Here is an 11,026-nt window from a genome sequence, read left to right on the forward strand (position 1 = left end):
ATGATATTGATTCTTCCTACCCATGAGCATGGAATGTTCTTCCATTTGTTTGTATCCTCTTTTATTTCCTTGAGCAGTGGTTTGTAGTTCTCCTTGAAGAGGTCTTTGACATCCCTTGTAAGTTGGATTCCTAGGTATTTTATTCTCTTTGAAGCAATTGTGAATGGGAGTTCACTCATGATTTGGCTCTCTGTTTGTCTGTTATTGATGTATAAGAATGCTTGTGATTTTTGCACATTGATTTTGTATCCTGAGACTTTGCTGAAGTTGCTTATCAGCTTAAGGAGATTTTGGGCTGAGACAATGGGGTTTTCTAGATATACTATCATGTCATCTGCAAACAGGGACAATTTGACTTCCTCTTTTCCTAATTGAATACCCTTTATTTCCTTCTCCTGCCTAATTGCCCTGGCCAGAACTTCCAACACTATGTTGAATAGAAGTGGTGAGAGAGGGCATCCCTGTCTTGTGCCAGTTTTCAAAGGGAATGCTTTCAGTTTTTGCCCATTCAGTATGATATTGGCTGTGGGTTTGTCATAAATAGCTCTTATTATTTTGAGATACGTCCCATCAATTCCTAATTTATTGAAAGTTTTTAGCATGAAGGGTTGTTGAATTTTGTCAAAGGCCTTTTCTGCATCTATTGAGATAATCATGTGGTTTTTGTCTTTGGTTCTGTTTATATGCTGGATTACATTTATTGATTTGCGTATATTGAACCAGCCTTGCATCCCAGGGATGAAGCCCACTTGATCATGGTGGATAAGCTTTTTGATGTGCTGCTGGATTCTGTTTGCCAGTATTTTATTGAGGATTTTTGCATCAATGTTCATCAAGGATATTGGTCTAAAATTCTCTTTTTTTGTTGTGTCTCTGCCAGGCTTTGGTATCAGGATGATGCTGGCCTCATAAAATGAGTTAGGGAGGATTCCCTCTTTTTCTATTGATTGGAATAGTTTCAGAAGGAATGGTACCAGCTCCTCCTTGTACCTCTGGTAGAATTCGGCTGTGAACCCATCTGGTCCTGGACTTTTTTTGGTTGGTAAGCTATTGATTATTGCCATAATTTCAGCTCCTGTTATTGGTCTATTCAGAGATTGAACTTCTTCTTGGTTTAGTCTTGGGAGGGTGTATGTGTTGAGGAATTTATCCATTTCTTCTAGATTTTCTAGTTTATTTGCATAGAGGTGTTTGTAATATTCTCTGATGGTAGTTTGTATTTCTGTGGGATCGGTGGTGATATCCCCTTTATCATTTTTTATTGCATCTATTTGATTCTTCTCTCTTTTTTTCTTTATTAATCTTGCTAGCGGTCTATCAATTTTGTTGATCCTTTCAAAAAACCAGCTCCTGGATTCATTTATTTTTTGAAGGGTTTTTTGTGTCTCTATTTCCTTCAGTTCTGCTCTGATTTTAGTTATTTCTTGCCTTCTGCTAGCTTTTGAATGTGTTTGCTCTTGCTTTTCTAGTTCTTTTAATTGTGATGTTAGGGTGTCAATTTTGGATCTTTCCTGCTTTCTCTTGTGGGCATTTAGTGCTATAAATTTCCCTCTACACACTGCTTTGAATGCATCCCAGAGATTCTGGTATGTTGTGTCTTGGTTCTCGTTGGTTTCAAAGAACATCTTTATTTCTGCCTTCATTTCGTTATGTACCCAGTAGTCATTCAGGAGCAAGTTGTTCAGTTTCCACGTAGTTGAGCGGTTTTGAGTGAGATTCTTAATCCTGAGTTCTAGCTTGATTGCACTGTGATCTGAGAGACAGTTTGTTACAATTTCTGTTCTTTTACATTTATTGAGGAGAGCTTTACTTCCAAGGATATGGTCAATTTTGGAATAGGTGTGGTGTGGTGCTGAAAAAAATGTATATTCTGTTGATTTGGGGTGGAGAGTTCTGTAGATGTCTATTAGGTCTGCTTGGTGCAGAGCTGAGTTCAATTCCTGGGTATCCTTGTTGACTTTCTGTCTCGTTGATCTGTCTAATGTTGACAGTGGGGTGTTAAAGTCTCCCATTATTAATGTGTGGGAGTCTAAGTCTCTTTGTAGGTCACTCAGGACTTGCTTTATGAATCTGGGTGCTCCTGTATTGGGTGCATATATATTTAGGATAGTTAGCTCTTTTTGTTGAATTAATCCCTTTACCATTATGTAATGGCCTTCTTTGTCTCTTTTGATCTTTGTTGGTTTAAAGTCTGTTTTATCAGAGACTAGGATTGCAACCCCTGCCTTTTTGTGTTTTCCATTTGCTTGGTAGATCTTCCTCCATCCTTTTATTTTGAGCCTATGTGTGTCTCTGCACGTGAGATGGGTTTCCTGAATACAGCACACTGATGGGTCTTGAGTCTTTATCCAATTTGCCAGTCTGTGTCTTTTAATTGGACCATTTAGTCCATTTACATTTAAAGTTAATATTGTTATGTGTGAATTTGATCCTGTCATTATGATGTTAGCTCGATGTTTTGCTCGTTAGTTGATGCAGTCTCTTCCTAGTCTCAATGGTCTTTACATTTCGGTATGATTTTGCAGTGGCTGGTACCGGTTGTGCCTTTCCATGTTTAGCGCTTCCTTCAAGAGCTCTTTTAGGGCAGGCCTGGTGGTGACAAAATCTCTCAGCATTTGCTTGTCTGTAAAGTATTTTATTTCTCCTTCACTTATGAAGCTTAGTTTGGCAGGATATGAAATTCTAGGTTGAAAATTCTTTTCTTTAAGAATGTTGAATATTGGCCCCCACTCTCTTCTGGCTTGTAGGGTTTCTGCCGAGAGATCCGCTGTTAGTCTGATGGGCTTCCCTTTGATGGTAACCCGTCCTTTCTCTCTGGCTGCCCTTAACATTTTTTCCTTCATTTCAACTTTGGTGAATCTGACAATTATGTGTCTTGGAGTTGCTCTTCTCGAAGAGTATCTTTGTGGCGTTCTCTGTATTTCCTGAATCTGAATGTTGGCCTGCCTTGCTAGATTGGGGAAGTTCTCCTGGATAATATCCTGCAGAGTGTTTTCCAACTTGTTTCCATTCTCCCCATCACTTTCAGGTACACCAATCAGACGTAGATTTGGTCTTTTCACATAGTCCCACATTTCTTGGAGGCTTTGCTCGTTTCTTTTTATTCTTTTTTCTCTAAACTTCCCTTCTCGCTTCATTTCATTCATTTCATCTTCCAGGGCTGATACCCTTTCTTCCATTTGATCGCATCGGCTCCTGAGGCTTCTGCATTCTTCACGTAGTTCTCGAGCCTTGGTTTTCAGCTCCATCAGCTCCTTTAAGCACTTCTCTGTATTGGTTATTCTAGTTATACATTCTTCTAAATTTTTTTCAAAGTTTTCAACTTCTTTGCCTTTGGATTGAATATCCTCCCGTAGCTCGGAGTAATTTGATCGTCTGAAGCCTTCTTCTCTCAGCTCGTCAAAGTCATTCTCCGTCCAGCTTTGTTCCGTTGCTGGTGAGGAACTGCGTTCCTTTGGAGGAGGAGAGGTACTCTGCTTTTTAGAGTTTCCAGTTTTTCTGCTCTGTTTTTTCCCCATCTTTGTGGTTTTATCTACTTTTGGTCTTTGATGATGGTGATGTACAGATGGGTTTTTGGTGTGGATGTCCTTTCTGTTAGTTTTCCTTCTAACAGACAGAACCCTCAGCTGCAGGTCTGTTGGAGTACCTGGCCGGCCGTGTGAGGTGTCAGTCTGCCCCTGCTGGGGGGTGCCTCCCAGTTAGGCTGCTCGGGGGTCAGGGGTCAGGGACCCACTTGAGGAGGCAGTCAGCCCGTTCTCAGATCTCCAGCTGCGTGCTGGGAGAACCACTGCTCTCCTCACAGCTGTCAGACAGGGACATTTAAGTCTGCAGAGGTTACTGCTGTCTTTTTGTTTGTCTGTGCCCTGCCCCCAGAGGTGGAGCCTACAGAGGCAGGCAGGCAGGCCTCCTTGAGCTGTGGTGGGCTCCACCCAGTTCAAGCTTCCAGGCTGCTTTGTTTACCTAAGCGAGCCTGGGCAATGGCGGGCGCCCCTCCCCCAGCCTCGCTGCCGACTTGCTGCTTGATCTCAGACTGCTGTGCTAGCAATCAGCGAGACTCCGTGGGCGTAGGACCCTCTGAGCCAGGTGCGGGCTATACTCTCCTGGGGCACCGTTTCCTAAGCCCGTCGGAAAAGCACAGTATTCGTGTGGGAGTGGCCCGATTTTCCAGGTGCCGTCTGTCACCCCTGGAAGGGGAACTCCCTGACCCCTTGCGCTTCCCGAGTGAGGCAATGCCTCGCCCCTGCTTCGGCTGGCGCACGGTGCGCTCACCCACTGACCTGCGCCCACTGTCTGGCACTCCCTAGTGAGATGAACACGGTACCTCAGATGGAAATGCAGAAATCACCCGTCTTCTGCGTCGCTCGCGCTGGGAGCTGTAGACCGGAGCTGTTCCTATTCGGCCATCTTGGCTCCTCCCAGGAATATTTCATATCAGTTATTCAGTCTTCTTAATATCTGAATCCAAATTAGTCTTCCATTCTGCTTTTATTTATAAATAATATGATTTATTGTCAGATTCAATAATTTATATTTTCATTTATTCTAAAGTAGGAAATACCAGCATAAAAATAAATTATTTGAAACAAATCACATTGTTGTCCCATTTTACCATTACTCACATGTAGAAGATACTGTTTTTAACAAAAACAATAAGAGAAACAGAAACTACCATTTATTAACTGATGCTTACTGGAAGCTTTAGAAGGATTTTCTTATTTAACTTTCAATCAAGTTTTTCATGGACATTTTTGTTATTGACAAATAATTTTAATTTATCAAATCCTCACAGCAAATTATAGGTGCCATTATTAACAGATTTTTTTTAAAAACCTGATTCATAGAAAAGGTTAATGATATGGTTTGGATCTTTGACCCCATCAAATCTCATGTTGAATTGTAATCCCCAGTGCTGGAAGTGGGGCCTAGTGGGAGGTGATTAAATTATGGAGGTGGAGTTCTCATAAATGGAATAGCACCATTCCCTTGGTGCTGTCTTGTGATTGAGTTTTCATGACATTTGGTTGTTTAAAAGTTTGTGGCACCTTTCCCATCTCTCTCTCTTGCTCTTCCTGCAGCCAGGTGAAGGGCTGTTCCCCCTTTGCCTTCTGCCATGATTGTAAATTACCTGAGGCCTCCCCAAAAGCTGAGCAGATGTCAGCATCATGCTTCCTTAACAGCTGATGGAATTATGAGTCAATTAAATCTATTTTCCCTATAAATTACCAGTCTTCGATTTTTCTTCATAGCAGTGAGGAAATGAACTAATTCAGCTAGTAAATGACAAATGGCATAAAAATAGCAAATAGCACAAGAAGATATCCAACCAAGACTAGGGGACTCCAGAACCTAAGAATTTCTAAAAGCATAAGTTTTCAAGAGTGTGAAAAAACTAAGCCTGGGACACATTTAGGAACTCAATTACATAAGAAATAAAAGTCATATATAGACTATTTAAATTTAGAAGAAGAGGAGAGGAGAAAGATGAGGAAGAGGAGGAGGAGGAAGAAGAAGACATTCTGGCTTAGCACATTTACTCCAGTCTATAACGGAAAGCTCAGTTATACCTGTTCCCCACTAACCCTAAGAGGAGCTCTAATGTTCATAAGGGGCTTTCTCAAGGACTCAAATAAATCCTCAGGGATACAAAATAGGGTGTGATACCAAGCAATAGAGGTGTGTGTGTCTGTGTGTGTGTGTGTGTGTGTGTGTTAGACAAATAGATGAAAAATTTTATTTTCTTTTGAGACATAATCATTTTGTTTGGAGAGTCTCTCTTTTTCTCTCGATTTTCTCTTTCTCTCCCTCTCTCTCTGTCTTTCTTTTTCTTTCTCACTTTCCCTTTGCAATACTAGTGAAGTAAGGAAAAATGAAATGAGCATGGGATCTTTCTCTAGCTTGATAGATCATTTGTTATTATTTGTTTCTTCATTACAAACTGCCCTATTAAACTTTCATGGCTTAAATAGTATATCTTGTTCCTGAAACTGAACTTTGGGCAGGGCCCAGTGTGAAGGTCTCATCTCTGTCTATGTCAGTCAGGTCAGCTGAGGAAATTCAACTGTGGCTACAGGTATAATTTTCAAGACAGCTCACAGATGTGGTTGATGGATGCGGTCACTTGGTAACTCAGCCATAACCGTCATTCAGGAGCCTCACTTCCTCTCCAAATGAGAATCTCTACAGAACATCTTATGTTCTCCATGGCATAATGGCAGTATCCTAAAAGCAAGTCTTCCAAGGGACAGGAAATAGAAGATGCTACTCTCTCTCTCTCTCTCTTTATTACACTTTTAAGTTCTGGGGTACGTGTGCAGAATGTGCAGGTCTATTACATAGGTATACATGTGCCATGGTGGTTTGCTGCACCCATTAACCCATCACCTACATTAGGTATTTCTCCTAATGCTGTCCCTCCCCTAGCCCCCAATCCCCCGAAAGGCCCTGGTGTGTGATGTTCCCCTCCCTGTGTCCATGTGTTCTCCTTGTTTAACTCCCACTTCTGAGTGAGAACATGCAGTGTTTGGTTTTCTGTTCTTGTGTTAGTTGGCTGAGAATGATGGTTTCCAGCTTCATCCATGTCCCTGCAAAGGACATGAACTCATCCTTTTTTTTACGGCTGCAGAGTATGCCATGGTGTATATGTGCCACATTTTCTTTATCCAGTCTATCATTGATGGATATTTTGGTTGGTTCCAAGTCTTTGCTATTGTGAATAGTGCCTCAATAAACATACACGTGCATGTGTCTTTATAGTAGAATAAGTTATCATCCTTTGGGTATACAGCCAGTAATGGGATTGCTGGGTCAAATGGTGTTTCTAGTTCTAGATCCTTGAGGAATTGCCAAACTGTCTTCCATAATGGTTGAACTAACTTACACTCCCACCAACAGTGTAAAAGCATTCATATTTCTCCACATCCTCTCCAGCATCCGTTATTTCCTTACATTTTAATGATCGCAATTCTAACTGGCGTGAGATGGTATCTCATTGTGGTTTTGATTTGCATTTCTCTAATGACCAGTGATGATGAGCTTTTTTTCATATGTTTATTGGTTCCATAAATGTCTTCTTTTGAGAAGTGTCTGTTCATATCCTTTGTCCACTTTTTGATGGGATTATTTGTATTTTTCTTGTAAATTTGTTTAAGTTCTTTGTAGATTCTGGATGTTAGCCCTTTGTCAGATGGATAGATTGCAAACATTTTCTCACATTCTGTGTGTTGCCTGTTCACTCTGGTAATGGTTTCTTTTGCTGCACAGAAGCTCTTTAGTTTAATTAAATCCCATTTGTCAATTCTGGCTTTTGTTGCCATTGCTTTTGGTGTTTCAGACATAAAGTCTTTGCCCGTGCCTGTGTCCTAAATAGTATTGCCCAGGTTTTCTTCTTGGATTTTTATGGTTTTAGGTCTTACATTGAAGTCTTTAATCCACGTTGAGATGATTTTTGTATAAGGTGTAAGGAAGGGGCCCGGTTTCAGTTTTCTGCATATGGCTAGCCAGTTTTCCCAACACCATTTAAATAGGGAATCTTTTCCTCATTGCTTGTTTTTGTCAGGTTCATCAACAATCAGATGGTTGTAGATGTGTGGTGTAATTTCTGAGGCCTCTGTTCTGTTCCATTGGTCTATATATCTGTTTTGGTACCAGTACCATGCTGTTTTGGTTACTGTAGCATTGTAGTATAGTTTGAAGTCAGGTAGTGTGATGCCTCCAGCTTTGTTCTTTTTGCTTAGGATTGTCTTTGCGACTCTTTTTATGTGGGCTCTTTTTTGATTCCATATGAAGTTTAAAATAGTTTTTCCAATTCTGTGAAGAAAGTCAGTAGTAGCTTGATGGGGATAGCATTGAATCTATAAATTACTTTGGGAAGTATGGCTATTTTCATGATATTGATTCGTCCTATCCATGAGCATGGAATGTTTTTCCATTTATTTGTGTCCTCTATTTCTTTGAGCAGTGGTTTGCAGTTCTCCTTGAAGAGGTCCTTCACATCCCTTGTAAGTTGTATTCCTAGGTATTTTATTCTCCTTGTAGCAATTGTGAATGGAAGTTCACTCATGATTTGGCTCTCTGCTTGTCTGTTATTGGTATATAGGAATGGTTGTGATTTTTTCACATCGATTTTGTATCCTGAGACTTTGCACAAGTTGCTTATCAGCTTAAGGAGATTTGGGGCTGAGATGATGGGGTTTTTAAAATATACAATCATGTCATCTGCAAACAGAAACAATTTGACTTCCCCTTTTCCTATTTGAATATCCTTTATTTCTTTCTTTTGCCTGACTGCCCTGACCAGAACTTCTCATACTATGTTGAATAGGAGTGGTGAGAGAGAACATCCCTGTCTTGTGCCAGTTTTCGAAGGGCATGCTTCCAGTTTTTTCCCATTCAGTATGATATTGGCTGTGGGTTTGTCATAAATGGCTGTTATTATTTTGAGATATGCTTCATCAATACCTAGTTTATTGAGTTTTTAGCATGAAGGCCTGTTGAATTTTTTTGAAGGCCTTTTCTGCATCTATTGAGATAATCATGTGGTTTTTGTCACTGGTTCTGTTTATGTGATGAATTGCATTTATTGATTTGTGTATGTTGAACCAGCCTTGCATCCCAGGTATGAAGCCGAGTTGATCTTGTGGGTAAGCTTTTTAATGTGCTGCTGGATTTGGTTTGCCGGTATTTAATTGAGGATTTTCACACAGATGTTCATCAGGGATATTGGCCTGAAATTTTCCTTTTTTGTTGTGTCTCTTCCAGGTTTTGGTATCAGGATGATGCTGGCCTCATAAAATGAGTTAGGGAGGAGTCCCTCTTTTTCTATTTTTTGGAATAGTTTCAGAAGAAATGGTGCTGGCTCCTTTTTGTAACTCTGGTAGAATTCAGCTGTGAATCCGTCTGGTCCTGGACTTTTTTTGGGTGGTACGCTATTTATTATTGCCTCAATTTCAAAACTAGTTATTGGTGTATTCAGGGATTCTACTTCTTTCTGGTTTAGTCTTTGGAGGGTGTATATGTCTAGGAATTTATCCATTTCTTCTAGATTTTCTAGTTTATTTGTGGAGAGGTGTTTATAGTATTCTCTGATGGTAGTTTGTATTTCTGTGGGATCAGTGGTCATATCCTCTATATCATTTTTATTGTGTCTATTTGATTCTTCTCTCTTTTTTTCTTTATTAGTCTGTCTAGCGGTCTATTTCGTTGATCTTTTTAAAAAACCAGCTCCTGGATTCACTGATTTTTTGAAGGGTTTTTTCGTGTCTCTATCTCCTTCAGTTCTGCTCTGATCTTAGTTATTTCTGGTCTTCTGCTTGCTTTTGAATTTATTTGCTGTTGCTTCACTAGTTCTTTTAATTTAGGTATTAGGCTGTCCATTTTAGATCCTTCCTGCTTTCTCTTATAGGCATTTAGTGCTATACATTTCCTTCTACACACTGCTTTAAATGTGTCCCAGGGATTCTGGTACGTTGTGTCTTCGTTCTCATTGGTTTCAAAGAACAGCTTTTCTTCTGCCTTCTTTTCGTTATTTGCCCAGTAGTCATTCAGGAGCAGGTTGTTCAGTTTCCATGTAATTGTGTGGTTTTGAGTAAGTTTCTTAATCCTGAGTTTTATTTTGATTGCACTGTGGTCTGAGAGACTGTTTGTCATGATTTCTGTTCCTTTGCATTTGCTGAGGAGTGTTTTACTTCCAGTTATGTGGTCAGTTTTAGAATAAGTGAGCTGAGGTGCTGAAAAGAGTCTGTATTCTGTTGATTTGGGGTGGAGAGTTCTGTAGATGTCTATTAGGTCTGCTTGGTCCAGAGCTGAGTTCAAGTCCTGCATATATCCTTGTTAATTTTCTGTCTCTTTGATATGTCTAATATTGACAATGGGGTGTTAAAGTCTCCCACTATATTTTCTGTCTCTTTGATATGTCTAATATTGACAATGGGGTGTTAAAGTCTCCCACTATTATTGTGGGAGAGTCTAAGTCCCTTTGTAGATCTCTAAGAACTTGCTTTATGAATCAGGGTGCTCCTGTATTGGGTGCATATATATTTAGGATAGTTAACTTTTCCTGCTGCATTGATTCCTTTACCATTATGTAATGCCCTTCTCTGTCTCTTTTGATCCTCGTTGGTTTAAAGTCTGTTTTATCAGAGATTAGGATTGCAGCTCCTGCTTTTTTTTTTTTTTTTTTGCTATCCATTTGTTTGGTAAATATTCCTCCATCCTTTTATTTTGAGCCTATGTGTGTCTTTGCTTGTGAGATGGGTCTCCTGAATACAGCACACTGATGGGTCTTGGATCTTTACCCAATTTGCCAGTCTGTGTCTTTTAATCAGGGCATTTAGCCGATTTACATTTAAGATTAATATTGTTGTGTGTGAATTTGATCCTGTCATTATAATGCTAGTTGATTGTTTTGCCCATTAGTTGATGCAGTTTCTTCATATTGTCAATGTTCTTTACAACTTGGTATGTTTTTTGTGTGTTTTGCAGTGGTTGGTACCGACTGTTCCTTTCCATGTTTAGTGCTTCTTCAGGAGCTCTTGTAAGGCAGGCCTGGTGGTGACAAAATCTCTCAGCATTTGCTTGTCTGTAAAGGATTTTGTTTCTCCTTTGCTTATGATGCTTAATTTGGCTGGATATGAAATTCTGGGTTGAAAATTATTTTCTTTAAGAATGTTGAATATTGGCCTCCACTCTCATGTGGCTTGCAGGGTTTCTGCCAAGAGATCCGCTGTTAGTCTGATGGGCTTCCCCTTGTGGGTAACCCAACCTTTCTCTTTGGCTGCCCTTAATATTTTTTCCTTTATTTCAACCTTGGTGAATTTGATGATTATGTGTCTTGGGGTTGCTCTTCTTGAGGTATATCTTTATGATGTTCTCTGTATTTCCTGAATTTGAATGTTGGCCTGTCTTGCTAAGTTGGGGAAGTTCTCCTGGATAATATCCTGCAGAGTGTTTTCCAACTTGCTTTCATTCTCCCCGTCACTTTCAGTTACACCAATCAGATGTAGATTTGGTCTTTTCGCATAGTCCCATA

The sequence above is a fragment of the Pongo abelii genome, chromosome 22 (genome assembly GCF_028885655.2).
Source record: "Pongo abelii isolate AG06213 chromosome 22, NHGRI_mPonAbe1-v2.0_pri, whole genome shotgun sequence".
NCBI lineage: Eukaryota > Metazoa > Chordata > Mammalia > Primates > Hominidae > Pongo > Pongo abelii.